General features: G+C 44.7%; 1 protein-coding gene across 1 annotated transcript in view; it reads left to right on the top strand.

Annotated features, from left to right (window-relative positions):
- The window catches only part of LOC308590354 (uncharacterized protein), a 64,548-nt gene that overhangs the window by 13,151 nt on the left and 23,520 nt on the right, over positions 1-27,877 (top strand). The window lies entirely within an intron of this gene.

Here is a 27,877-nt window from a genome sequence, read left to right as displayed (position 1 = left end):
ACACCAACTGCATTTTTCAGTCAATTAGACCTTCCTGCTAGGTGTAAAGCATAAAACACTATTGAGAATGCCACAAGTAATTTAGCAACAAAATACAAGAGGTGTTCTTTATATAATACCCTATATGCAGCTACCTGCACTGCTATACTTGCAAATGACCGTAAGAGGCATGGCTTGCAAGTCCCTTTCAGGTTTGCATAAAGCCACACATCCCATTCACCGAGATTTAGGGTGCGGAGAAAAGATTTGCAAGTTCTTACAGAACTTTAATGCAAATCTATCTCCGAATGGGGGACTGATACGGAATGGAAGGGGGGGGCTCCTTTCCCCCTTCCTTCTAAGAACATCCGAGGCCCCGCTTATTCCTATGGCCCCGCTTTAGCCAAGGACCTCCTGTTACAATGTATCCACTCTGTTTCTGCTTTTGCCCTATAGTACAGAATGGGTTTGAAATCATTGAAATCTTTAGAAATTGATATAAAATCAACCGTAACTCCGATTTCTTCGCTCTCAGTGTCATTCAACTCAGTTCCCCGTGGACTCCATGATGCTATCCCTACTTCCATAATCCCCAAAGCGGCAGGTCACGTACGCAGGAACTTCTTAATTTGCCAAGCCTTCCCTCTAGGCAATATTAGGTGGCAGACGATGCATATGTCTGACCCATTGTCTTGCCACCACCGGTACTCAATAAATGTGTATCTATGTATATTTCCCGCTCTGCATATCCCCCCTCCCTCATCCGAAAATGCTAATTAATGTAATCCCACCTTTTCATAATGTATTCATGACGTGTAAAGTATATTCATGATGTAACTTGTGAAACCCAACCTTCCCATAATGTATTTGTGACGTTTCATGCACTGTATTCTGGGATATGGAGGGAAATTTCAAAAGTTCATGTCACCCCTTTCTCTGGGTTCAATCTCGCCTTGAACCTGTTGCGCAATAAACTTGGATCTTCTGCAGTTTGCTCCTGCGTCCGGCTGAGCTCATTTTCTTCCGCAGGGACCCACGGACTTAGTCCGATGAGCTGGGTGGCAGAGTAACCCCGCACCCAGATTTTAGCCGTAACAGATATATATATATATATCCAATTATATAATCCAAATTAATTAATTTCAATGGCACTTCCCGTGTTCTGGATTTCAAAAGCCAAATATCGATCCTTTATCTTTCTGCTATCTTCTCTATTACTTCACAATTTTCCAATCCTGATATTAACAATCTTCTTTCTCTATCAGTCAGTCGTTGGTATAACTCACTATCTTGTTTTATTTCACCATTCCTTATTTCTGTAATCACGCAGGGGGCTTTTAGAGCCAGTGTGGTGTAGTGGTTAAGAGCGGTAGTCACATAATCTGGGGAACCGGCTTCGCATCTCCGCTCCTCCACATGCAGCTGCTGGGTGACCTTGGGCTACTCACACTTCTTTGAAGTCTCTCAGCCCCACTCACCTCACAGAGGGTTTGTTGTGGGGGAGGAAGGGAAAGGAGAATGTGAGCCGCTTTGAGACTCCTTAAAGGGAGTGATAAAGCGGGATATCAAATCCAAACTCTTCTTCTTTTCCCACATTGTTCTTAGTTTTAATATTTTGAAGCACAGTCCACTTTGATGGCCCCTTCTTTTTCTGCTGATTGTTGTTCTAATAGGCTCTGGGCTTCCATCCAAGGTTGAAATTAATTAGCGACTTCTCACTGTATTTGATGTTTCCAATGTACTGTCAAGGTGTACTTGGCAATCAGTAAGTCACACAAAGATTGTTTCGGTTTCCTTATAAAAACCCATCCCAGCTCTCGTACAGCTGGCAGGCATACAGAGTTCACCACCACTCTTTTCTCAAACTGTAATGTTCCATGCAAGCAAATGTGTCCTCTGTAAAGTACACCCCTTTTGCAATTCCAATTAAAAAAATCTCCAATCTGCCCCCATTGAAGGAGGCTTTTTCTGATCATATCCTTTTTCTTACTGCATCAGAGCTTTTACCATTGCCATCTTCCTCCTTAGCCTGAGCTGTTATGATCATATCTGATCTTCCTCTGCCAGTTTTGATCAGGACTCTCCGCCAAGGACTGCGATGAGTCAATAAGTCCAATTATTTTACTCCTCCGGCGTTTCCTTTGGGTAATTAATTCTTTCTTGGTGGGATTCACCAAATCATGAAATAGCAAATATAAGAAATGCAAAAGTACGGCAGCCACTCACCTCACTCATCAAAACGGCATGAAAGGAGTCTTTTTGAAGTCTGTAACTCCAACGACTGTGTAGTTTAGCAGATTTTTCTTTTAACTCTTTCCTTCCAGAACAGGACTGTTTTTTTGCCAAATCTTTTAATTTTAGGGAAACGGACTCCTAGCTGACAAGACTGACTTTGGAGAGTTGCCAAATTTGTGCCTTGGACATCACCCAGAGTCCCTGCCTCCACAGCTGCTCTGGGCGCAAACGATGAAACACCATTCAGTGATGTTTATGTGCTGAGAATAAGGAAGTGCCGCTTGACCTTCTGAATGTCACTAATTTTATTTATCAACCGTTGCAGTTTTATTTCTAGATTGAATGCTAAAATAGACTTCTAAGCAGTTTGCGCACTATACCAAACAGTGGCCAGGCTTCACGTCCTCATTCACACAATGGGGCTTTCCCCCCTCTCCTCACATGCCCTCATGTGACCTTGAAGTTGGCTTGGGGGCATCTGGAGGTCTCTCTCTCCCCTCACCCCCCAGAACCAAAAACAGGGAGAGGAGAGAAGGGATCCTTCCATGTGGCAAACAGGAAAACCATGATCTGGAGAAGACCAGGTTCTTTATGTTCATCATTAAAATAAACAATAAAAGGGTTCCATTAAGACATTAAAATATGCACCCATAATCAAAATGTGCAGCAAAACAAACCCATTAAAACAGAACAACAACAGAGTAAACTGTAACAGATCACCTTTATTAGGTCTAAGAGGACAGCCTTTTTCCTGTTCTGTTAGGGTCCAGTGTGCTTTGAAGATGTAGCTGTGCATTTCACAGACGAGGAGTGGGCGTTGCTGGATCCTGACCAGAGAGCTCTCCATAAGGAAGTCATGGAGGAGAATCGTGGGATCTTGGACTCTCTCGGTAAGGCTCCCTATTGGATCATCCTATCTGTTTTGTAATTCAAGACATCTCTCTATGTGACGAACCTCTGATATTTCGATGGGGCTCAACAGCGCCACCCACAGCACCTGGGATGCTAACACTCCCACAGCAAACCTTGGAGGGATGGCTATTGATTGTTTTCCCTGTGAATATTCTTCCTCCAGTTCTGCCGTTTAAAACCACGATCAGGCTGTCTGAACTGCCCAGGCCTTCTTAAATGTAGGATTCAGAGTGATTTGAGGTGTTGAAGTAGCTTCAGTCAAGTTTCCTGCTTTTGTTCTTGCTTCTGTCTCTCTCTGGTTGACCAAAGAGTCGCTTGACATTGGAGATGGCACAGATTCCACGACTGAACCAAACAAACTCCATCCCAGAAAAGAGCCAGGCTTTTTGAATCTTAGGCAGTGAACCTGTAAGGAAGACCTCCCATCTTCTCAGTCATGGCAGCTAAAAGTAAAGGAAAATGACTACTGGACGGTTAAGTCCAGTCAAAGGCGACTATGGGGTGCGGCGCTGATCTCACTTTCAGGCCGAGGGAACTGGCGTTTGTCCACAGACAGCTTTCCGGGTCATGTGGCCAGCAGGACTAAACCGCTTCTGGTGCAACAGAATCTGGAATAATTTATTGCTCGGAGACATCAGGTCCGGCAGGCGTCTGCTGCGCACACATTCCAAATTGCTGAGCAAAAGCAGAGTCACACAGTGGTCAGGAATAGAGCCTTCTGTCTTCTGTGCATTGGTGTGCATAAATCAGGCTCTCATATAGTTACTAAAACTAAAAGCAGTTTATTTACAGCATTCTAGCCATTATCACGGAACCTTGTACAAATGTGTCTGTCCTGGACGAAAACGAAACTAGAACAGAACAAAGAACTTGAGACTCTCGGAAGTGATGCATAGTCTCTCTCTGCCCCACAGGAGGCAGGACGCACACTCTGAGCTGCTTAACCCTGTGATGTCAAGGACATCTAGGACTACACAAATATTAGAAGACTGAAGGCAGCCCTGTATCAGGAAGTTTTTGATTCTTGATGTTTTACTATGCTTTTATATATGCTCTAAGCTGCCCAGAGTGACTGGGGAAAGCCAGCCAGATGGGTGAGGTGTAAATAATAACATTACTATTATTATATAATTCCCTTCAGTTCTTTCTCTGTCACAAGCATTAATTGGCATTACTCCATTAGTTGGAGCTGCATTTATTCCCGAGGCTCTAATCTGTTTGTCTCTCAGTTGCAGGTGGTGATGAACTGGAGGAGCCCTATCCATATTCAGAGTGTGGAGAGAGCTTCAGTCAGTGCGTGGAATGTGGAAAGAGCTTCAGTCAGAACGCCCGTCTCTTTGTGCACCACAGAATTCACACTGGGGAGAAACCATATCAGTGCCAAGAGTGCTTCAAAAAAAGGGTCAGTGTCACTTCTCATCAGAGAATTCATTCAGGGGGAAAATCCTGTCAGTGCCTGGAATGTGGAAGGAGCTTCAGTCACAGCCACCAGTTACTGTATTTTCCGCTCCATAAGATGCCCTTTTTTCTTCTTAAGAATTAAGGGGAAATGTCTGTGTGTCTTGTGGAGAGATTGTGTGGTCCCTGGCAGAGGCGGAGCTAGGGACTTTGGTTCCCGCAGGGGCGTGGGTGTGGCACGCTGCCTGTGTGAGTGTCCTAATGGCGATGCCCGCGCAAGGGGGTGGGTGGGGAGAGACGAGGCGGGGGAAGAGGGCTTGAGAACACTCTTTAGAGTTTCCTCCGTCCGAGGGGCTCTGTGACTTGCATGGGAGCAGCCAGGAGCCAGCGCAGAGGGCGATCTTTCTCCCTCGCGTGCTCTGTCAAATTGGGACGGGGAGCTCCTGCCAAGCAATATATTCGCCTCTTCCCCCGAGGCTTAGCTGCCAGATGCCCATGTGTGTCTGAAGGCTCTGAGGGGGGCGTTGCCCCAAAGTAGAGGAAACAGGTCTCTTTATCCCTTGGATGAGTAAGCAAGGCTGGCTGGCAACACTTTTGGGTTTTGCTTGCAAGGCGAGGCGGCAACCTTCACTTTTGTTCTGTTTTTGTTTTGCATTTTTATGTTGTGATCTTCGGGTGGAGGGCAGTACACAAATTAACAACCACAACGCCTGATCTAGACAAGCGCTCTCTCGCTGGCTCTCTCCACCCTGCTCCCCCGGCTTCCACGCTTCCGGGAGCGGATGTACCGTAGTTGCAGCAGGAGTTTGCTGCGGCTTAATGCCAGGCCAGAGAGAGAGAGAGAAAGAGAGAGAGAGAGAGAGAGAGAGAGAGAGAGAGAGAGAGGTACTACCGCCAGAGTCGAGTGATGATTGAGCAAGCATTGCCCAGGGAGACAGATGTTGCGGCTGCAGAATGAGGCTCATTGAAAAGAGTGGCGGCAGCTGTTGGTGCTGCAGCTGGGAAAGCTGATGAGTTCAGTTTCGTCTCTGCTGCTGCCTTTGGAGGCAGGCAGACTGGCTTGCAGGCGCTGTCCCATTGCCAAGGCTCCAGCGGGAGACGGAAGGGAGGCCGTTCACAGGCGGTGGGAACGAGCTTGCAAGCACGGGCTCTCGCACGAGCGTCATCCCAATGGGGCGGCCTATCGGGTCTGTCCGGCAGCGTGTTGCTTTCCCACTCATCGCCTAGCAACTGATCTCGCCAGGACAGCAGTGCCTACCTTTACCTTACCAATATTCCTTCAAGATAAAAAAACGCTATCTCACGATGTCGAGAGCTGAGCCTGCCGATTAGTGGGGTGGGCTGAGCGTGCTTTCCTGCTGTCCCCTGGCCCACGCACTGAATCCCTCCTGAGTTCAGAGGACACCCTTTGCCATGCCTGACATGATAAGGAGAAAGGTTGTTTTCTGCTGCTCCAGAGAAGCGGACACGGAGCAATGGATCCAAACTACAAGAAAGAAGATTCCACCTAAACATTAGGAAGAACTTCCTGACAGTAAGAGCTGTTCGACAGTGGAATTTGCTGCCAAGGAGTGTGGTAGAGTCTCCTACTTTGGAGGTCTTTAAGCAGAGGCTTGACAACCGTATGTCAGGAGTGCTCTGATGGTGTTTCCTGCTTGGCAGGGGGTTGGACTCGATGGCCCTTGTGGTCTCTTCCAACTCTAGGATTCTATGATCCCAGCCAACATGTTCAGACCAACTACATGCCAGTTGTTTAACCTCAAACCTATCTTAATATGGGTTTTACTGAGAAGAGGTTTCTTAATATAAAAAAACGAGAAAATATTCATTCTATTTAAATATATTTCACAATACGAATGCGATATATCAATCTCCATTTCAGATTTAATTTGAATTGCCAATTTTCTACATGAAAATTTATTCTTTTGGCGATGCAATTTACAAATAAGCTCATATATTTCAGCAAAAAGTTTTGAATGTCTGCCATTTTTACTAACACATTTTAATAAGCTAGTCGCTTTATATTTCTGAAGTCTCTTACAAGCGATGACTTACTTATTTTACAATTTAAAAATAAAACGCTCATAAATCGTGAAAATGATACAGTATTTTATCAAAGAAAAATATAAAAAGGAATAATTTAGTAAATAATATATAATTAATCATATGGGTTTATGCTATAATATCCTTTTTTTAAAATGATATTTATTGAAAAAAGATTTTTTTTAAAATTACAGAGAAATAAAAAGACAAAATTACAAAGAAAAAAGACAAAAACAGAAAAATAAAAATAAAAAATAAAACCATCATTTTTAAATTGTGGTGTGGTGTAGTGGTTAGAGCGGTAGTCTCGTAATCTGGGAAACCGGGTTCGTGTCTCTGCTCCTCCACATGCAGCTGCTGGGTGACCTTGGGCCAGTCACACTTCTCTGGAGTCTCTCAGCCCCACTCACCTCACAGAGTGCTTGTTGTGGGGGAGGAAGGGAAAGGAGAATGTTAGCCGCTTTGAGACTCCTGAAGGGGAGTGAAAGGCGGGATATCAAATCCAAACTCTTCTTCTTCTTCTTCTAAATTCTCCAATTTCATTACCTTCTTTCCATGACCTCCTCCTCCTCCCATTTCTTGTATCTTGATTAATAATTGTCACAGCAAATCCTTTCCATAATTCATAATATTCTGTCATTGCATTACCTTACTCTATTTTCATCTTATCTTATAAAAAGCCTTAAAACTTAAGACTTAAATCTTATTTTTACCAGCTTCTCATAACCATAACCTTTTTACCTGATTCTTTAAACATTTTTACAAGAGCCCAGTAATTTCATTTCAACATTTTTCCAACGTTCACAAAACATTTCTGATAATAAAAAGAAAAAAGAGAATGAAAACAATCCAATCTTCTTCCAGCGTCCCCTCTCCCCGGTCCCGGGATTGTCAGTCCTTTTTTATCCCATTAGTCTGGCCCATTAACCTGGTGATCTTATATCCGAGGCCTTCAAATCTCTTCCATGTCCCTTCCGCAGCTCTTCTTCATATTTTCCTTTCACTCGTGGGAACTCCAGCCTGGTAGTGTTTTTGACCCATTTCAACAAATCAGCCCCTTTCTCATAGTCCAGACTAGACTCCATGTGGTATTTTAAAACATGTTTCAAATTCCCTCCAAGGTTGGGAGTCCCAACAGCTCCAAACCTCTGACGGCCCATTGCCAGACTCGGAAAGTCCAAACATCCCTGCATAGGGGGGTCAGTCCAACCCCCCATTTCCAAATCAATCCAAACTTTGTCTTTCCAAATCTGGTTTTTTCCAAGTTCATTTGTCAAATCCAAAGGCTCATTTTCCTGCTGGGCCAAAAGTCCCTCCATCCCTGGCGCCCAAAATTCAGCAAATTCCTCTTCTTTCAGTTGTTCTGTAATGGCACGCTCCTGTTTTGGTTCCTGGGTGGGCTCCATATAGTTTCCCACTACCTGTTCAAAGGTTCTGGCCGCATTAGTCATCAAATCCGTCTTCTGACTTAACTGATCCAATAGGGCATTTATTTTACAGAAAGCACCCAACAGTGCTTCTGTTTTTAAAAGATATTTATTAAAAGTTTTTAAGATATAACAAGAAAAAAGAAAAATAAACATACAAAATAAAAAAAGTTAAAAACACACATTAATTTTCAATAACATAACTTCCATACACTTATTTCCTCGGACCTCTTCATACCTCCCTTCTTTGTATTCCAGTTCAATATGTTAGTTCAGCAAATCCTTACCATTAAACTTTTACCCATTTGTAAAACCTCTTTTTTTCATATCTCTTAAAGCATTACAGCTGGAAACCGCTTAGTTTCTATCCAACATCCTTCTAACATTCATTAATTTTACAATGTTTCTGTAAGTAGTCTTTGAATTTCTTCCAGTCTTCTTTCACCGACTCTTCTCCCTGGTCTCGGATTCTGCCAGTCATTTCTGCCAATTCCATGTAGTCAATCACCTTCGTCTGCCATTCTTACAGGGTGGGTAGATCTTGTGTCTTCCAATACTTTGCAATAAGTATTCTTGCTGCTGTTGTTGCATACATAAAAAAAGTTCTGTCCTTCTTTGGCACCAATTGGCCGACAATGCCCAGGAGAAAGGCCTCTGGTTTCTTCAGGAAGGTATATTTAAATACCTTTTTCAGTTCATTATATATCATTTCCCAGAAAGCCTTAATCTTTGTCACATCCACCAAAGGTGAAAGAATGTACAGTGGTACCCCGCAAGACGAACACCTCGCAAGACGGAAAACCCGCAAGACGAAAGGGTTTTCTGTTTTGGAGGCGCTTCGCAAGACGAATTTCCCTATGGGCTTGCTTCGCAAGAAGAAAGCCCATAGGGAAATCTCCGGGGACCTCTTTTAAATGCTGGTGGTGGGGAGCAAAGCCTTTCCCCCCCTCCGGCCTTCAGAAGAGGTCCAGTAAGGCCGGCGGGGGCCGAAAGGCTTTGCTCCCCACCGCCAGCATTTTAAAAGCAGTCCGGGATAGCAGGGAAGCGCTTCCCGCTATCGCGGACGGCTTTTGAAGGCAGGCGGGGGGGGGAGCAAAGACTTTCGCCCCCCGCCCGCCTTCTGAAGGTGGGCGGGGGGCGAAAGTCTTTGCTCCCCCCCCTGCCTGCCTTCCCGGGAGAGCGGAGAAAGGCAGCACCTTTCTCCCCTGTCCCGGACGGCTTTTGAAGGCAGGCGGGGGGGGAAGACTTTCGCCCCCCGCCCGCCTTCAGAAGAGGTCCAGGACCTCTTCTGAAGGCGGGCGGGGGGCGAAAGTCTTTGCTCCCCCCTGCCTGCCTTCCCAGGGGCTTTTACATCGCCCCGGACAGCAGAGAAGTCCTCCGCTGTCCCGGGCGATTTTAAAATGCCGCCCGCCAGCATTTTAAGATCGCCCTGGACAGCGGAGAAGTCCTCCGCTGTCCCGGGGTTTTTTAAAATGCTGGGGGTGGGAAGAAAAGCCCTTGTCCCCCCCCCCAGCCTTCAGAAGAGGTCGGGGGACAGACTGTCCCTGGACCTGGTCTGAAGGCGGTTTCCATAGGTACGCATTAATTGATTTTCAATGCATTCCTATGGGAAACCGTGCATTGCAAGAAGAAAAACTCGCAAGAAGAAAAAACTTGCGGAACGAATTAATTTCGTCTTGCGAGGCACCACTGTACTTTCCATTTCTTTACATTTCCAACATTTGTTATCGGGCAAATGATAGATTTTTGCGAGCTTGACTGGTGTCATGTACCACCTGTATATCATTTTCATAATATTCTCTCTTAGGGCATTACATGCCGTAAACTTCATACCTGTGGTCCATAACTGTTCCCAGTCAGCAAACATAATATTATGTCCAACATCCTGTGCCCATTTAATCATAGCAGATTTCACCGTTTCATCCTGAGTATTCCATTTCAACAGCAAATTATACGTTCTTGACAAATTCTTAGTTTTGGGTTCTAACAGTTCTGTTTCTAATTTTGACTTTTCCACCTGGAAGCCAATTTTCTTATCCAAATTATATGTCTCCATTATCTGATAATAATGAAGCCAGTCTCTCACTTTGTTTTTTAATTTTTCAAAACTCTGCAATTTCAATCTATCTCCGTCTTGTTCCAAAATTTCCCAGTATGTCGGCCATTTGGCCTCCATATTGAGCTTTTTCAAAGCTTTTGCTTCCATTGGTGACAGCCACCTTGGGGTTTTATTTTCCAACAAATCCTTATATCTTATTCAAACATTAAACAAAGCTTTCCTGACAATATTATTTTTAAATGCTTTATGAGCTTTGACCTTATCATACCATAAATATGCATGCCAACCAAATACATTGTTAAAACCTTCTAAATCCAAAATGTCTGTGTTTTCAAGAAGTAGCCATTCTTTCAACCAGCAAAGTGCTGCTGATTCATAGTAAAGTTTTAAGTCTGGCAGGGCAAATCCACCTCTTTCCTTTGCATCAGTCAATATCTTAAATTTTATTCTAGGTTTCTTGCCCTGCCAGACAAATCTAGAGATATCTCTCTGCCACCTCTTAAAACAATCCATCTTGTCGCCAAGAATTTATCTCATCAGACAGAGTTAAGAAGAGAGGTGTGGTGATTTACGCAAAGGAGAACTTGTCACCGAAATTTTTGTTTAAAGATGAACAAGGAAGAACACTGGCAATTGAAATACAAACACAAGGAGAAAAAGTTCTGATAGTAGGAATTTATGCACCAAATGAGGGGAAATCGGAATTTTACAAGAAGGTGCATGAGACACTGCTGGACTATCTGGACTATTCTAACATCATTTTGATGGGAGATATGAATGGGGTGGTCTCTACTTTTATGGATAAGTCACAAAATCAAAATCTATCCAAGGATGGCAGACTACCTAAAACCTTTTCGAACTGACAGACAATATGGACTTGATTGATATCTGGAGGACAAGGAACCCTCTGGGTAAAGATGGAACTTTCTATTCTGAGGCCCACCAGTCATGGACAAGAATCGACCAAATCTGGACAACTAGAGGGCTGGCACCTAAGACTATAAAAGTGGAAATCTGCCCAAAGACCTGCTCCGACCATAACGCCCTGAAAATGGAAATGAGATTTACTTTACCCGGCTCCTTCAGATGGAAAATGAATCACAACCTGCTAAGAGATCAAGAGATTGTAAAGAAGGCCCAAAAAGTTTTAAAGGACTATTTTGAAATTAACATGAACACCTCGGTAGAAAAAAGAATAATCTGGGACGCAAGTAAAGCTGTAATGAGAGGGTTTCTGATACAACAGAATACGATTAAGAAAAAACTCTGGAATGGAAAAAAGGATAAGATATTAGAGAAGATAAGAGATGGAGAGAAAAAATTGAGATCAAAACCAAAATCAAAAGAGATTCTGAGAGAAATTAAATTCCATCAGTCACAATACACGAAATTGATAAACCAAGAAGTGGAATGGAAGATTAAACAAATGAAACAAAGATCTTTTGAATCAGCAAACAAATGTGGGAAACTGCTAGCATGGCAGTTGAAAAGAAGACAAAAATTAAACTATGTCACCAATCTAGAGGTCGAAGGGAAGAATATCCAGAAACCAGGTGAAATTAGAAGGTGTTTCCAGAAATATTTTAAAAAATTGTACACGCAAGGGCCTGAGGAAGTGCCTGAGATGGATCAATTTTTAAAAATTAATGGTTTACCAGAACTATCTCAGGAGAAGAGATCAATCTTGAACCACAAAATAACACAACAGGAAATTGAGGATGCCATTCAGAACATGCAGTTGGGTAAATCTCCAGGCCCAGATGGACTTACCTCCTAGTATTATAGGATGTTAAAGGACTATTTGATACAACCATTAATGGAGGTTTGCAATCAGATTATGGGGGGAGGAAGGGCACCGGAAACGTGGAAAGAAGCTTTCATCACACTGATACCTAAAGTGGAAACTGAAAAGACCCAGCTTAAGAACTACCGTCCCATCTCACTCCTAAATGTGGATTACAAAATATTTGCAGACATTTTGGCAAGCAGGCTTAAAAAGGTACTAAATGAGGTAATTCACAAGGACCAAGCAGGCTTTCTCCCAGACAGGCATTTGTTTGACAACACCAGGAACATTATTGATATTCTGGAACTCTTGCAAACAAATATTAACACTAAAGCAGTGCTAATTTTTATTGATGCAGAGAAGGCCTTTGATAACATTTCTTGGAAGTTTATGAAGAAAAACTTGGAAGGGATGGGAGTGGGACGGGGGTTTGAAAATGGCATAGAAGCAATTTATTCAGAACAAAAAGCTAAGTTGATAGTGAACAATGTGGTGACAGAAGAGTTCCAAATTGAAAAAGGAACACGGCAGGGGTGCCCCCTCTCCCCCCTGTTATTTATCTCGGTCCTGGAGGTACTCCTGAACATGATTAGGAAGGACCGGCAGGTACAAGGAATACGGGTCGGAGCGAAACAATACAAACTGAAAGCCTTTGCAGATGACTTGGTTTTAACACTACAGGAGCCAGAATCTAGTACAAAAAGAGTTTTAGAACTGATTCAGGAGTTTGGTCGGGTGGCGGGATTTAAGTTGAATAAACAAAAAACCAAGGTTTTGGGAAAGAACTTGACACTTTCAGAAACAGAGGGGTTTCAGAAGGAAGCAGAATTAAATGTGGTTAAAAAAGTGAAATACCTGGGGGTTAACTTGTCTTCCAAAAATCTGAACTTATTTAAAGATAACTATGAAAAATGTTGGTCAGAAGTTAAAAAAGACCTAGAAATATGGTCAAGATTGAAACTTTCCTTGTTGGGCCGAATTGCAGCTATAAAGATGAATGTATTGCCAAAGATGTTGTTTTTGTTTCAAACCTTACAGATCGTGGACAGAGTGGAATGTTTTGGAAAGTGGCAGAAGGATATTTCAAAGTTTGTCTGGCAGGGCAAAAAGCCCCGAATAAAGTTTAAAATACTAACTGATGCAAAAGAAAGAGGGGGGTTTGCCCTGCCGGACTTAAGGTTATATTACGAAGCTGCAGCCTTCTGCTGAATGAAAGATTGGTTTTTGTTAGAGAACACTGATGTCCTAGATCTGGAGGGTTTTAATAACTCGTTAGGATGGCATGCTTATCTGTGGTACGACAAGGTAAAAACACACAAAATGTTCAAAAATCATATTGTCAGAAAAGCAATATTTATGGTCTGGACAAAATACAAAGACTTATTAGAAAGTAAGACCCCGAGGTGGTTATCACCAGTGGAGGCCAAGGCTCGGAAAAAACCCAATATGGAGGCCGGCTGGCCGAAATATTGGGAAATAGTAGAAAAAATTGGAGATAATTGGAAACTCCAGAGCTATGAAAAACTAAAGAATAAGGTGCAGGACTGGTTCCATTATGCCCAAATTCATGAGGTTTTTAAGTTGGACAAAAAAACAGGATTCCAGGTGGAAAAATCGAAGCTAGAGACAGAACTGTTAGAACCAAAGACTAAGTTACTATCAAGAATGTATAACTTGCTGCTTAAATGGAATACTCAGGATGAAACAGTTAAATCAGCCATGATAAAATGGGCTCAAGACATTGGGTACAACATTATGTTTGAAGACTGGGAAAGGTTATGGACCACCGGTATGAAATTTACGGCATGTAATGCCCTGAAAGAAAACATTATGAAAATGATATACAGGTGGTACATGACCCCAGTCAAGCTTGCTAAGATATATCATCTGTCTGATAACAAATGTTGGAAATGTAAGGAGGCTGAAGGGACATTCTTTCACCTTTGGTGGACCTGTCCAAGAGTGAAGGCCTTCTGGGAAATGATCTACAATGAGTTAAAAAAGGTGTTTAAGTACACCTTTCCTAAGAAACCGGAGGCCTTCCTCTTGGGCATTGTCGGCCAAAAGGTGTTGAAGAAGGATAGAACATTTTTTATGTATGCAACTACAGCAGCAAGAATCCTTATCGCAAAATATTGGAAGACTCAAGATTTACCCACCCTGGAAGAGTGGCAAACGCAATTGATGGACTATATGGAATTGGCCGAGATGACTGCCAGAATCCGAGATTTGGGAGAAGAAACAATTGAGGAGGACTGGAAAAAATTCAAGGACTATCTGCAAAAATTTTATAAGTTATATGAACTATAAAAACTCGCATGATTTGGAAAGGTTAGCTCCAGCAATGAGAGTTGTTGACACTGAAATTAGGTAACACCAATGAAAAGATTAAATGTTTAAATGTCTAAAATGATATTATATTTGGTTATAAGGTAAATGGATAATAAGTAATTTAAACTTAAAACGCAAGGATTTGAAAGTATAAATGAAACACATGAAACAAGGTTACAATTTGCTGATAACTTTATTGTTAAGAATGCATTGTGGGAGATGTGGGGAAGTCCGATAGATGACTGAAATAAGTTTTGAAACGATTCTCTTTCTTCTTTTATTTTCTTGCTGTTCTTGTTTCTTTGTATATCTGACTGGTTACTTTTATCTGGAAAAATGCAATAAATTTTTTTATCAAAAAATAAAAATAAAACAATCCATCTTGTCCACAATTTGCAATGTCTGAAATAAAAACAACATTCTAGGCAATACATTCATTTTTATCACGGCAATTCGGCCCAACAGTGAAAGCTTCAAATTTGACCAAATTTCTAAATCTTTTTTCACTTCAGTCCAACATTTGAAAAAAGATTTAGAAGCAACAGTTGTAATCAGTAACAGCTGCAAGTTCCCAGGATTTAGTTACAATTTCACAGTTCCCCTCTAGGGGGAGAAACTTCTGGTTGTTCTTTTTCTTGAAAACAATGGCAACAAAGTTTCTTTTTTAAGGTATTTTGTCCATATTTGTTCTTTTAAAAGACGAAAGGAGACAATGGAGTCACAATGTTTCTCTTCTTTTAACTATCCGTCAAAGACATTTGTTTCTGGTCAATGAGCTTCAAACATCAATTCTGACACCCCGCTCCAGGGTCAGGACGGTGGAAAATTACTTTGCTTTAGCTTCACTTCTGCAGGTTTAAACAGCTCAGGAAAAAGTCCTCCTTCTTCTCCTGCTACCGAAGGGGGGTTCAGCGATTTAACATGATGAAAGTCGATCCTTTAAAAGTGATTTTTAAGGCTCTAGTTTGCGTTGTCTTTGCTTTGTTCTGACTACAAGGAAACGGAAGGGTGACTTCCTGTTTAAACCTTCCCATTTCAGTACCAAATTAGGGTTAATTTTAAAGTCCAAATTCCTTTTTATTTCGCCAGTTCTTATTTGAAGTCCAAATATTTAATGTTCTAGTACTCACGGTTGGTTATTCTAGATGCCAGATTGTCCCAGGAAAAAGGCAGCGCTCTCCGGCAATGGCTATGCGGCTTCGCTCCACAGAAAAAGCAATTGACTCACAGCACCGCGCCACTTTCCCCCTCTTCACTTCGGAGCCCGTTTGTGGGTTCCTTTGTGGGTTGGGGGGCGGTAAGGGTGCCCGCCGAGTCCCACGGTCACAGGCTTCATCCGCCTGTGATTTCCAGAAGGGTCCCCACTACACCGCAGCGGAAAAGACCCGTTTCATGCGGAGCTAGTCCCTCCAGTTCAGAGGGAGTCCGCCATTGCCGGTGGCGCCACCCCGGAAGTCTCTTTTATGCTATAATATCAATAAACTTTTAGAGTGATAACTTTTTTTTTTACAGACAGTATGTCGGCTATGTTTAATATGGGCAGTGCTCAGTGGTAAACATTGGAGATACATTACTGACAGTTCCTTCATCTCTGTATTTTCTTGCAGAAAGCCTCCCCCTTTCTACATACAAGCATGATAAAGCAGAGAAGGCTAGCATATAAGATTCCTTTTAAACTAGAGGTAGTAAAATATGCTAAGGAGCATGGAAACAGAGCAGCAGAGAGACATTTTGGGCCACCTCCAACAGAAAGAATGATAAGAGGTTGGAGGAAACAGGAGAATCAGCTGCAAAAAGCAGATAAAAGCAAGCACACTTTTCGTGGACATGCTGCAAAGTGGCCACAGATGGACATTGCCATGAAAGAATGGATCACATATCACCAGAATAACGGCTTCCCAGTCTCTACAAAAATGATAATATGCGAAGCCAAACGCATTGCTGTAGAGAAAGGCATTCATGATTTTACTGGCTCACCATCATGGTGCTACAGATTTATGAAGCGATGTGGCCTTGCTCTGCGCACCAAAACTAGAGTTGTGCAAAAAATGCCAAAAGAATATGAATCTAAGATTCTGTCTTTCCATAAATTTGTAATTGATGCTAGGAAGAAAAATGGGTTTGAAAATGGCCAGATTGTGAATATGGATGAAGTTCCACTAACCTTTGATGTGCCATCTAATAGGGCTGTTAATCTGAAAGGTGCCAAACCTATCGCTGTGAAAACCTCTGGACAGGAGAAAACCCATTACACGGTTGTGTTGTCTTGCTGTGCAGACGGCACCAAATTGCCACCCATGCTAATTTTCAAAAGGAAAACATTTCCAAAAGAAGTGATTCGAAGAGGAGTTGTTGTACATGTTCATGAGAAAGGATTGATGGACGAAAATGGAATGAGAGTATGGGTTGAAAAAGTGTGGTCCAAACGTCCTGGAGGGCTTTTGAAAAAACCTGCCTTATTAGTACTAGACCAGTTTAGAGCCCATATTAGCAAAACAAAAAAGTGCTTTGAAGAAGTGAAGACTCATCTAGCTGTAATTCCTGGAGGTCTTACCAGCCGGTTGCAACCTCTCGGCGGTTCCATCAACAAGTCATTTAAGGTCTTTATGCGAGAAGAGTGGAACAAAAGGATGGCTGCTGGTAATCATGATCTGACGCCTACTGGACAAATGAAGAGGCCCACTATCACTCAAGTTTGTGAATGGGTGAAAACATCATGGCACGCGGTGAAGGAGGAAACCATTGTCCAGTCATTCAAAAAATGTGGCATTAACAATGCTTTGGATGGAAGCAAAGATGGTCTTTTATATGAAGATAGCAAAGAAAGTGATGTCGGTGGTTATGAGCGACTGAGCTTCCTAAATTCTGACTCTAGCAATGATGAGTTCTTGGGGTTCACAGAAGACTAGAAGAGTTCTCGAATCTTGAAGTCTCTCTTCATTTTTTAATGACAGTGATGATAGTTCTTAATGCCACTGTTGACTGCTGTTCACTTTACATTGCTGAAATATTATTCTGATATACTGGTAGTTTATTAAATAGTACAACATTTGATTCAGAATATTATTATTTTTCTTGCTTTCCTCCTCTAAAAACTAGGTACGTCTTATGGAGTGAAAAATACGGTAAGTGTCCATCAAAGAATTCATACAGGGAGAGAAGCCATATAAGTGTTTGGAATGTGGAAAGAGCTTCAGTAAGAGTGGCAATCTCATAGCCCATCAAAGAATTTATACAGGAAAGAAACCCTATCAGTGCCAAGAGTGTGGAAAGAGTTTTAGTCAAAAGGGCAGTTTCACTTCTCAGGGTTTTTCTCCTGAATGAATTTGCTATCAGTGCTTGGAATGTGGAAAGGGCTTCAGTCACAGCCACCAGCTAAGTGTCCCATCAAATAGTTCATACAGGGGAGAAGCCATATCAGTGCTTGGAATGTGGAAAGAGATTCACTGAGAAGCCTAAATTTGTTATCCATCAAAGAATTCACAGTGGGGGGAAAAGATTTCAGTGCAGAAAGAGCTTCAGGCACAAGCACTGGCGGAGGAACGGGCTTGCGGGGGGAGCAGGCCACCCCCGGCACCACTATTCCGGTAGGGTGCCATTGTAGCAGCCCCCCCCCCCCCAGAATGCAGGAGACAGGGGGAGCAGTTTCTCTCTAAGCGGCCAGGATGATGTCAAAAAGAACTACTGCTGCTGCCGCCCCCATTCATATGCTCTCCTCTCACGCGCTCGTCTGTCGTGGGGTCCCGGGGAGGGGAGTGTATGAATGGGGCGGCGGTGGCAATATTCCTTTTCGCCATAATCCTGTTAGAGAGAGTTAGAGAGAGACTGCTGTCCCCACTCCAGCTCCTTCCCCTTTCGGATGAGAAACGGGGGGAGCACAGGCCCAACGTGTTGGCCATCATTTCCCTTTCCCCCTGCAACATGCACTTATAAACAACAGCCGCCAAACCTGGAAGCACTTTGCACAAGGCGTTCTGCTGGGGTCTCCGGGTTTGTTTCATTAAGAAAACAAAGCGCTCACTTTAAGAAACCGAGTATCCGTCTGTCCGTAGTCCTGGATAATCCTTGGGACGGGAAGGTATTTCTGGCCATTGAGAATAGCCACCAGCCACCCCTGCCTTCTCTGTCTGCTCCTCACGGTGACAACCAGCCAGTAATTTCTTTCAGCTGGTGGAGTTACAGGCAGACCCACCCAGAGGAAGGGGCGCACATTCCTGGAACCAACCAGCGGCGGCTGCAGCGTGAAAAGAGCAGCAAATAAACACTACTTTTTATAAATAATGATAATATCTACAACAGCTTCCCTATAGGCTCCTGTCCCCAACTCGCTCCCACCACTGACCTGAGCGGATTGCAGCCCATGGCTTCCATTTCCAGCCAATTTACGTGGGAGGCAGTCCCAATCCACACAGGTTTTACTTCAGAATAAACATGCTTGGGCTCAGGCCATAAGTATTCATATTAAGGGCTTTACACACTAGTGGGACGCGGGTGGCGCTGTGGGTTAAACCACAGAGCCTAGGACTTGCCGATCAGGAAGTCGGCAGTTTAAATCCCCGTGATGGGGTGAGCTCCCGTTGCTTGGTCCCTGCTCCTGCCAACCTTGCAGTTTGAAAGCACGTCAAAGTGCAAGTAGATCAATAGGTACCACTCTGGCGGGAAGGTAAACGGCGTTTCCGTGCGCTGCTCTGGTTCGCCAGAAACGGCTTAGTCATGCTGGTCACATGACCCGGAAGCTGTACGCCGGCTCCCTCGGCCAATAAAGCAAGATGAGTGCCGCAACCCCAGAGTTGGTCACGACTGGACCTAATGGTCAGGGGTCCCTTTACCTTTACTAACCCGCCCTCTCCCATACTCAAACCTTACTTAGAGGCAAGCCCCATTCAAGTGACCACGACCACAATCCCAAGCCTCTCTCCAAGGAAGGAAATCGCATTGAGTTCTGTTGCTTTTAATAATAATAACTTTTGAGTAATAATGTCTGGTTCGAAGTCCTGATTTCTTGTTTTAGCATGAGGGTTTCAATCGTACTTAAGATTTAGGGGAGGGATGCTGCTATTCCCCCCCCCCACTCTGTTCCCCCTCCAAAGCCCCACAAGACCGTGTCACTGGTCCAAAGATTTATTTTGCAAGTTTTTCTCAAGTTAAAAAAGTATGGCTTCTCTTTCTACCCCCTCCCCCGCCAACCCGCCATTGTTTTCTGAGCCATGTTTTCTCTAAGAGCTGGAAGTGGTTGGAAGGGACTGTCTTAGGAGACACCCCCCTCCCCCGCTCTTCCTTTGACAGCTGATCAAAAGAAAATAGTCCGGGGGGGGCTGGCACAGAATATGCGAGGGATGGATGTGTACTAGGAATGAAGGGGGCAGGCAGGTAAGGGCACTGGGAGGACCCCAAAGCTGCAATCCTAAGTAAGCATCACAACTGGGGAAGAAATCCCATAGCACTGAATGGGGCTTCACTGGTGGATCTATGTGCATGGGATGTGGCTGCAAGCAGCCTTGCCAGGGAGTAACCCCCGCCATGCTCAGTGTGGGAGGAAACATGCATAGGATCCCACTGCGAGGATGCTTGCTAGCTGAGCTGAATAGGGCTTACTTCCGAGTAAGCACGCTTAGCGCTGCACCCTCTCAGGTCCAGAATTGGCCCAACCCAATTCAACGGAAGCCCTCAATTTCTGAATTTTGTGGGAAATGCGGGGGGGGGTGATTTGGGGATGGCATCTGGGCTGCTTTCAAGATTGACTCCTTACTCGGGAGTAAGTTCCTTAGACATCAATTTTACTTGGTGTGGGTGATCTACAGGAACGCATCCCTTGGGTCAGCTTGCAGTTGCCGTCCTATGTTTACTTAGAAGTAAGTCAAACTGCGTCCAATGGGTCTTACAGTCAGGGGCATAGGGAGGGCTAGGAAGGGGGCAGGGGTGGAGGTAGACTGCCCTGGGTGTCAGCGCTGACTCCCAAGCCTACCTCGAGCAATGGATGGAGGGGGGGGTGACAAAAAAAAATCTGCACCAGGTACCACCTGACCTTCCTACACCTCTGGTCACAGGGCCCGTCTCGCTTCCCATCAAAGAACTCACATTGGGGGCAATCTATAGTAGTGGCTGTATACAGATTTAATTTTAGGAGACTTTAGTTCATATGAGGAGAGGATTGCAGCCGGGTTCTTTGCCACATCTGGTGCCCCATAATTATCTGCTACGTACCCAGAGCTGTGACTTGCAAGTCCTTCACCAAGGTGTTGAATTCCATCTTCACGTCATGCCTGGAGAGAGGGATAACAGTGATTGGGCGACACTGATGAGGTTGCTGTCCATGCTGAACTTTCCTAGGAAGGACTTGGTGTAAAAAATGTGATAGTTGATTGAATATAAGATATTAATTTTGATTTTGTACGAAGTGTCCTAGTATTAATTGCATTCAGCCTTTTTGATAGAATGCATTAGGCTTGATTTTTGTATGCCTGCATTTTGTAACCCTCATTCCACTCTCCTGTAAAGTTGTCATGTGTAAGTTTCCTACCGCTTCCAGCCTTTTCAGACCCTAGAATCATAGTATCATAGAGTTGGAAGAGACCACAAGGGCCATCGAGTCCAACCCCCTGCCAAGCAGGAAACTGAAGGGCAGATGATGTTTTGGGAAAGAGGTCTGTGTTGAGCTAGCATCCGCGTGAGAACTCACATCTCACTTCAGAGGTCTTTGACATGTTTGGGTACCAGGGAAGTAAGATAGGAGATAGAAATGACAAGAGTCCCATGGAAGTCCTGGTTGCCATGGGCATGGTGTCAAAGTGAGACATAGGAGACCCAAATGACCTGGGCACTCTGGGACACCCCAAGGTACCGTATTTTTATTGTTCTTTAATTGGCAGGTACTTAAGGTGTTAGGAACTTGATTTGCTAACTGGGGCAAGTTGATGAACTTGGGTAACCTCACAACTCCCCTCCCTCTTTGTGACATGATGATGATGTATCAGCGATGTATAAATTATGGTTCTGGAAATGTATTCTGGGTAGGGAGGGAAGGTCTTCACAGAGCTTTTTACCTATGTTTGGGACTCTTACTCTGTGTGGAGACCTGTTGTGCAACAACAACAATTTATTATTTATACCCCACCCATCTGGCTGGGCTTCCCCAGCCACTCTGGGCAGCTTCCAACAAAATATTAAAATACAGCAATGCATCAAACATTAGAAGCTTCCCTAAACAGGGCTGCCTTCAGATGTCTTCTAAAAGTCTGGTAGTTGTTGTTCTCTTTGACATCTGATGGGAGGGCGTTCCACAGGAAGGGTGCCACTACTGAGAAGGCCCTCTGCCTGTAACCTCACTTCTCACAGGGAGGGAACCACCAGAAGGCCCTCAGCGCTGGACCTCAGTGTCCGGGCAGAATGATGGGGGTGGAGACGCTGCTTCAGACATACTGGACTGAGGCCATTTAGGGCTTTCAAGGTCAACACCAACACTTTGAATTGTGTTTGGAAACATACTGAGAGCCAATGTAGGTCTTTTAAGCGGCCGCTCCCAGTCCCCAGTCTAGCTGCCGCATTCTGGATTTGTTGTAGTTTCTGGGTCACCTTCAAAGGTAGCCCCACATAGAGCGCACTGCAGTAGCCTAAGCGACAGATAATTAGATAATGCACCACTCTGGCGAGGCAGTCTGCGGGAAGGGAGGGTCTCAGCCTGTGTACCAGGTGGAGCTGGTAAACAGCTGCCTTGGACACAGAGTAAAGATTGTGGTCTATAGACTGCTGTTTTGCTCCTCTATTTGGCTGGAACTTCCTTCTGCTAACCGCAGAGACCTGCAAGGACTTTTGCCCTGACAAGCTGGGCTGTTGAGTATCCTCACACAGTGGTGTAGCATGGGGGGTGCAGGGGGGGCCAGCCGCACCGGGCGCAACATCTGGGGGTGCGCGCTCGCACTCGCACTAGCAGCTCTCTGCCCCTACCTGGCTCACTCTCTCTCAGCACTGTCACAGATTTCGCACAAAATTCGCTATTGTCACACGGATCCTCCTCCTACCCAATCAGGAAGTGGGATCCACTTCCTCATTGGCTGAAAGGCGAATGCATGCAATTGGCTGAGCTGCCGAGCAGGAGGCGGGAGGACTCGAGGAGACGCAGGGAACTGAGTAGAAGCCGCCGCTGCAGGTAAGTCTCTCTGCATTGAAAGGGGGCACGCTGGTCATTCTGCATGTTGAGCTGACCAGATGGGTTGAAGTTTGGTTGGTTCAACAGTGACGAGACAGATTTCGATCCATATGTAGCTGCTCCAGCTCAACATAAGTTGATGTAAGCCAGTGGGTCTAGCAACCTTTATTTTATTTTATTTTTTTGCTGAAAGAGTAAGGCAATAGGCATGAAGGTGAATAAACATTATGTTAAGAGTAAAGAAATGGTTATACACTGAAGGGTTGCTAAAAGTGCAGCAAGGCAAGAAAGTGATTTTCTTTTTTTTTCTTTTTTAAGAATTTTAGCTCACCGAAATAACTCGACTTCGGCACCACATTATCTTGTATAAGGAGGTCAGTCCTGATGAGCAGGTTGCAAACTGGTCAGCTTTAGATTTGCTTCTCTGGGTGTATAAGTGGAAGCTGCAAGAAAGTTTAACTCACTTTGTTGTCACATTAAGAACCTTTCTTACTATCACTGTTTCTACAGCGAGTTGTGAAAGAAGTTTCTCAAAACTTAAACTAATTAAAACATATCAGGGATCTACAATGAGCCAAGAAAGACGTGAGTAATCTAGCAATACTGTCCATTGAGAGAGACTTTAATGTAGATTTCAATTCCGTTGTTGAAAAATTTGCGCTAATTAAAAGCAGGCGAATTTAAATTAATCTGTATATACAGATTGATATCTTGCACTTCTATTAAAGAATTACAATTGGAGGTACAGGATTGAGGAAGCTGGCTCCATCTAGCCCAGTCTTGGATCATCTCCAGGGTATGGTTCCATTTTGATGTTTAGTTTTTTTTCTTGGTAATTTTTGTCGTTTACGATGGTTGTGAGACGACATATAATAGCATGGCCCATGCTAGGTTACTACATTTGTAGATTTGTATTCATAGACCTGCTGAAAATGTGGAGAATGTGTAATGCATGTTCGCACTCAATAAAGTGTTTGAAAATAAACTTGCATTTAGATGCATTTTACTTTAATTACATCAGTATTTTCATAACAAACAATACATGTGCTTAGGGGGTAAGGGTTTCTTTAACTAATCTAGTGGAAGAGACTCGAGTGCTAAAATCCACGGGTTAGGGGGCGCAAATTACTTGCCTTGCCCCGGGTGCTGACAACCCATGCTACTCACACCCCATAATTTCCCATCTCAGAATCCAGAACCAGCAGGCCCATAGAGTCAACCACCAGCTGCACAGCCTTCCTCAGCCCAAGGGTCAGTCAGAGCAGAGAAGACTACGCAAGCAAGCTCTCCCAAGTCTCTTCCATTCCTTCCCTCGTCCTTGGCTTGAACAGAGCAAGCACACGTGACTGGCACTGGCCTCACCCCTCCCAGGCAGAGAAGTCTATCTTTCACACTGCACAGAGCCCTGTTGGTGCCTGCAGCATGCACTGCAGATTGCCCACAGGCAGAGAGAGGCCTTGGGGACCAGGGAAGGGATCCTCGGAAGGATCCAGAACTACCTGCAGAAGGCAGGAGGCCAGGATGCAGGTTGGTAACTCGACCTCATCCTGATTCTGACGTTAAAGGGAAGGGGGAGACCAGGCTCCAAGCTAACAAACTTTTGCAGAAAATGGAAGAGCTGGAATCTGTGTTTATGCTGCGTTTTTGGACCTGTGTCCTAGGTCATTTTCACAAGGTCAGCAAAGCCCTTAAAAAAATCAGGCCTGTTATTGAGCTCTTGTGCAAGTTTGTACAGTTCACTTCTGGATTTTTAAAGGAAAATTAGAGATGATTTTGATGAGCTTGAGAAACAAGCAAAAGCCACCTTGCCAAATGTCAACTACAAAATAAGAAGACAAAGAGTGAGGGAAAGGCAAAGAAATGACAGAAGTGGACCTGATGCCTTAGATGCGCTATCTTCCAAGAGAAACGGTAGGTTTAGAATAAAATCCTTTATTCCTATATTAGATGCACTTGAAGCCAATTTAAAAAGAAGAAGTACTGTGTACAGTGATGTTGCACAATTGTTTGCCATTCTTGCTAATTTGAAGCATCAAAGCAAGAAATTAAGCAAGGTGTTGAACTGTTAATGAAAGCATACCCAGAAGATCTTGACCTGAAACTTATTGATGAACTTTTGCACTTTCACCTGTTCATGAGACAAAGCCATAGGCTTACAGCAGAGCACTCTCTGTCTCATACAGACCTTTATCAAACTATATACAAGGGAAAATTTCAGATGGCCTTTCCTAATGTGGAAGCAATCTTGTGGCCATTTCTTTTCCTTATGGTCACTAACTGCTCAGGAGAGAGGAGTTTTTCAACACTCAAAAGAATTTAAAATGAAATAAGGGCCACGATGTCTCAAGAGAGGTTGTCCGCAGTGAGCTTTCTGTACATTGAAAGTGACAAACTTAGACAAACAAATTTTGATAAAGTTTCGGATGATTTTGATATGAGAAGGCTAGGGGGGAAACATTTTAGCCTTACTGTATTTGATGGTTGTAGTTTACTTCTTAATATGCATTTTAAAACTGACTTTTTAATGACAACATAAAGTAGATTCTAAAAGTACCACACTGTCAGGTAATCATGGTCATATTATTTCCACTTCCCAGGCAATATAATTTGTAAACTCAAGGTGCTTTTTTTAAGAATAACATTACAACTTCATTTTCCTAAAAATTAATGCTTATTCCACAAAAGGTTTACAAAGTCCAGAGAGTGGTAGGGGATGCTTTATCCCATGTTGATGGCCTTTCAGCTGATTCCCTGGTGGCCCGCTGGAATATGGAGTTAACCAGGGCTATTGACTGTTTGGCTCCGAAGCGCCCTCTCCGATTGCATGGAGCCCGGACAGCCCCGTGGTTTTCCCCGGAGCTGAGGGTGATGAAACAATCGTTGAGACGGCTAGAGCGCTGGTGGCGGAAAACTCATTCTGAATCAGACCGGACACAGGTTAGAGCTCAACGTCAAGCCTACCAAGTGGCGATAGCAATGGCGAAGAAGAATTTCTTCACCGCCTCTATTGCATCTGCAGAAAACAGCAGCAGGAGACTTTTTCAGGTGGTTCACAATTTAGCGGAACCACCTGCAACATCGGGGCCCAGTATGGGCCACATGTTCTCCTGCAATGATTTTGCAAAGTTTTTTGCAGATAAAATCGCTCAGATTCGGGAAGAAGTAGACTCCACCGTGGGAGCAGGACCGGGGCGGGAGAGTGCTAGAGTTCTGTCTAGTCAAGTTGAGTGGGATCAATTCCAATCTGTTACCTCCGAGGATGTGGACAGGCTGCTTGGACGAGTGAAACCAACCACCTGTCTCCTGGATCCTTGCCCATCCTGGCTTATAAAAGCTAGCCGGGAAGGGCTGGGCGATGGGCTTCGTGGGGTGGTGAATGCTTCCCTCCGTGAGGGAGCCTTCCCAGACCCGCTGAAAGAGGCGGTTATCAAACCGCTTCTTAAAAAACCATCTTTAGATGCGGCCACGATCGCCAACTATCGCCCAGTCTCAAATCTTCCATTCCTGGGCAAGGTGATTGAGCGTGTGGTTGCCGAACAACTCCAGGCACGCCTGGAAGAAGCGGACCATTTGGATCCCTTCCAGTCGGGATTCAGGCCTCATCATGGGACTGAAACTGCCTTGGTCGCACTGGTTGATTATCTCCAGCGGGCTAGGGACAAAGGTGAGAGCTGTTTCCTAGTTCTGCTGGATCTCTCAGCGGCGTTTGATACCATCGACCATAGCATCCTTCTGGACCGTCTTGAGGGGCTGGGAGCTGGGGGCACTGTCATACAGTGGTTCCGCTCCTTCCTCCTGGGCCGTGTTCAGAAAGTGGTGGTGGGGGATGAGTGTTCAGACCCCTGGGCTCTCACTTGTGGGGTGCCTCAGGGTTCTGTCCTCTCCCCCATGCTTTTCAACATTTACATGCGGCCGCTGGGAGAGATCATCAGGAGGTTTGGGCTGGGTGTTCATCAGTATGCGGATGATACCCAGCTCTACCTCTCTTTTAAATCAGAACCAGTGAAGGCGGTGAAGGTCCTGTGTGAGTGTCTGGAGGCGGTTGGAGGATGGATGGCGGCTAACAGATTGAGGTTGAATCCTGGCAAGACAGAAGTACTGTTTTTGGGGGACAGGAGGCGGGCAGGTGTGGAGGATTCCCTGGTCCTGAATGGGGTAACTGTGCCCCTGAAGGACCAGGTGCGCAGCCTGGGAGTCATTTTGGACTCACAGCTGTCCATGGAGGCACAGGTCAAATCTGTGTCCAGGGCAGCTGTTTACCAGCTCCATCTGGTACGTAGGCCGAGACCCTATCTGCCTGTGGACTGTCTCGCCAGAGTGGTGCATGCTCTGGTTATCTCCCGCTTGGACTACTGCAATGCACTCTACGTGGGGCTACCTTTGAAGGTGACTCGGAAACTACAACTAATCCAGAATGCGGCAGCTAGACTGGTGACTGGGAGCGGCCGCCGAGACCATATAACACCGGTCTTGAAAGACCTGCATTGGCTCCCAGTACGTTTCCGAGCACAATTCAAAGTGTTGGTGTTGACCTTTAAAGCCCTAAACGGCCTCGGTCCAGTATACCTGAAGGAGCGTCTCCACCCCCATCATTCTGCCCGGACGCTGAGGTCCAGCGCCGAGGGCCTTCTGGCGGTTCCCTCATTGCGAGAAGCAAAGCTACAGGGAACCAGGCAGAGGGCCTTCTCGGTAGTGGCGCCCGCCCTGTGGAACGCCCTTCCAGCAGATGTCAAAGCGATAAACAACTACCTGACATTCAGGAGACATCTTAAGGCAGCCCTGTTCAGGGAAGTTTTTAAAGTGTGATATTTTATTGTATTTTTGGTTTTTATGGAAGCCGCCTAGAGTGGCTGGGGAGGCCCGGCCAGATGGGCGGGGTATAAATAGTAAATTATTATTATTATTATTATTATTATTATTATTATTATTATTATTGCAAAAGTTTTTCAGTGTTAATATTATGCATTTTTAAAAATCACCATGGAATTGAACAATAACGTCTTATCTCCTTTAGAGGAGAAATTGTGAATTGCAGAATTTTCAATCCCCGTCATCATCCTTGGCTTCACTCAATTTTGTTTAACACTCTTCCATTTTCTAGTCCTGAGGGTGGGGGGTTGGGAGGGGCCTCACAGGTGAGGGGTTGAAATAAGGGAGGAGAAGGACCGCCCGGAGGACGGCCTTGCAGAGAGACTCCTGGCCCCTTGCAGGACAACAAAGCAGCCTTGTTGGGGCGGGGGACCTCAAGCGACCCCTCCAGGCCTTTCACCCCTCGAGCTGTTGGTAGAGCCGGGGACTAAGAGTCCATCCAAACACCCCCAAATCCCATTCACCCACGCAGGATGATGAGCCAGAGTGGTCCCCACCCATGGAAACCCCCCTCCCCCTTCTACAGCGAAGAGGCTTGTAAACCCTTCAATGGAGTCCCGAAACCCCTCAATGAAACATCAGGATTTCTCAAAGAACCATCGCTGACCAATGGGCATCGTCCAAAGGTGACAGGCAGCCAATCCGAAGTCAGGAAGCAGCAGCCCCGTATCTGGAGCGCGCGATCCGCCAGG

This window comes from Podarcis bocagei, assembly GCF_964188305.1.
Source record: "Podarcis bocagei genome assembly, chromosome: 7".
In the NCBI taxonomy this organism is placed as follows: domain Eukaryota; kingdom Metazoa; phylum Chordata; class Lepidosauria; order Squamata; family Lacertidae; genus Podarcis; species Podarcis bocagei.
The sequence above is the reverse complement of the archived record's forward strand: the minus strand, read 5'-3'. Positions and strand labels throughout refer to the sequence as shown.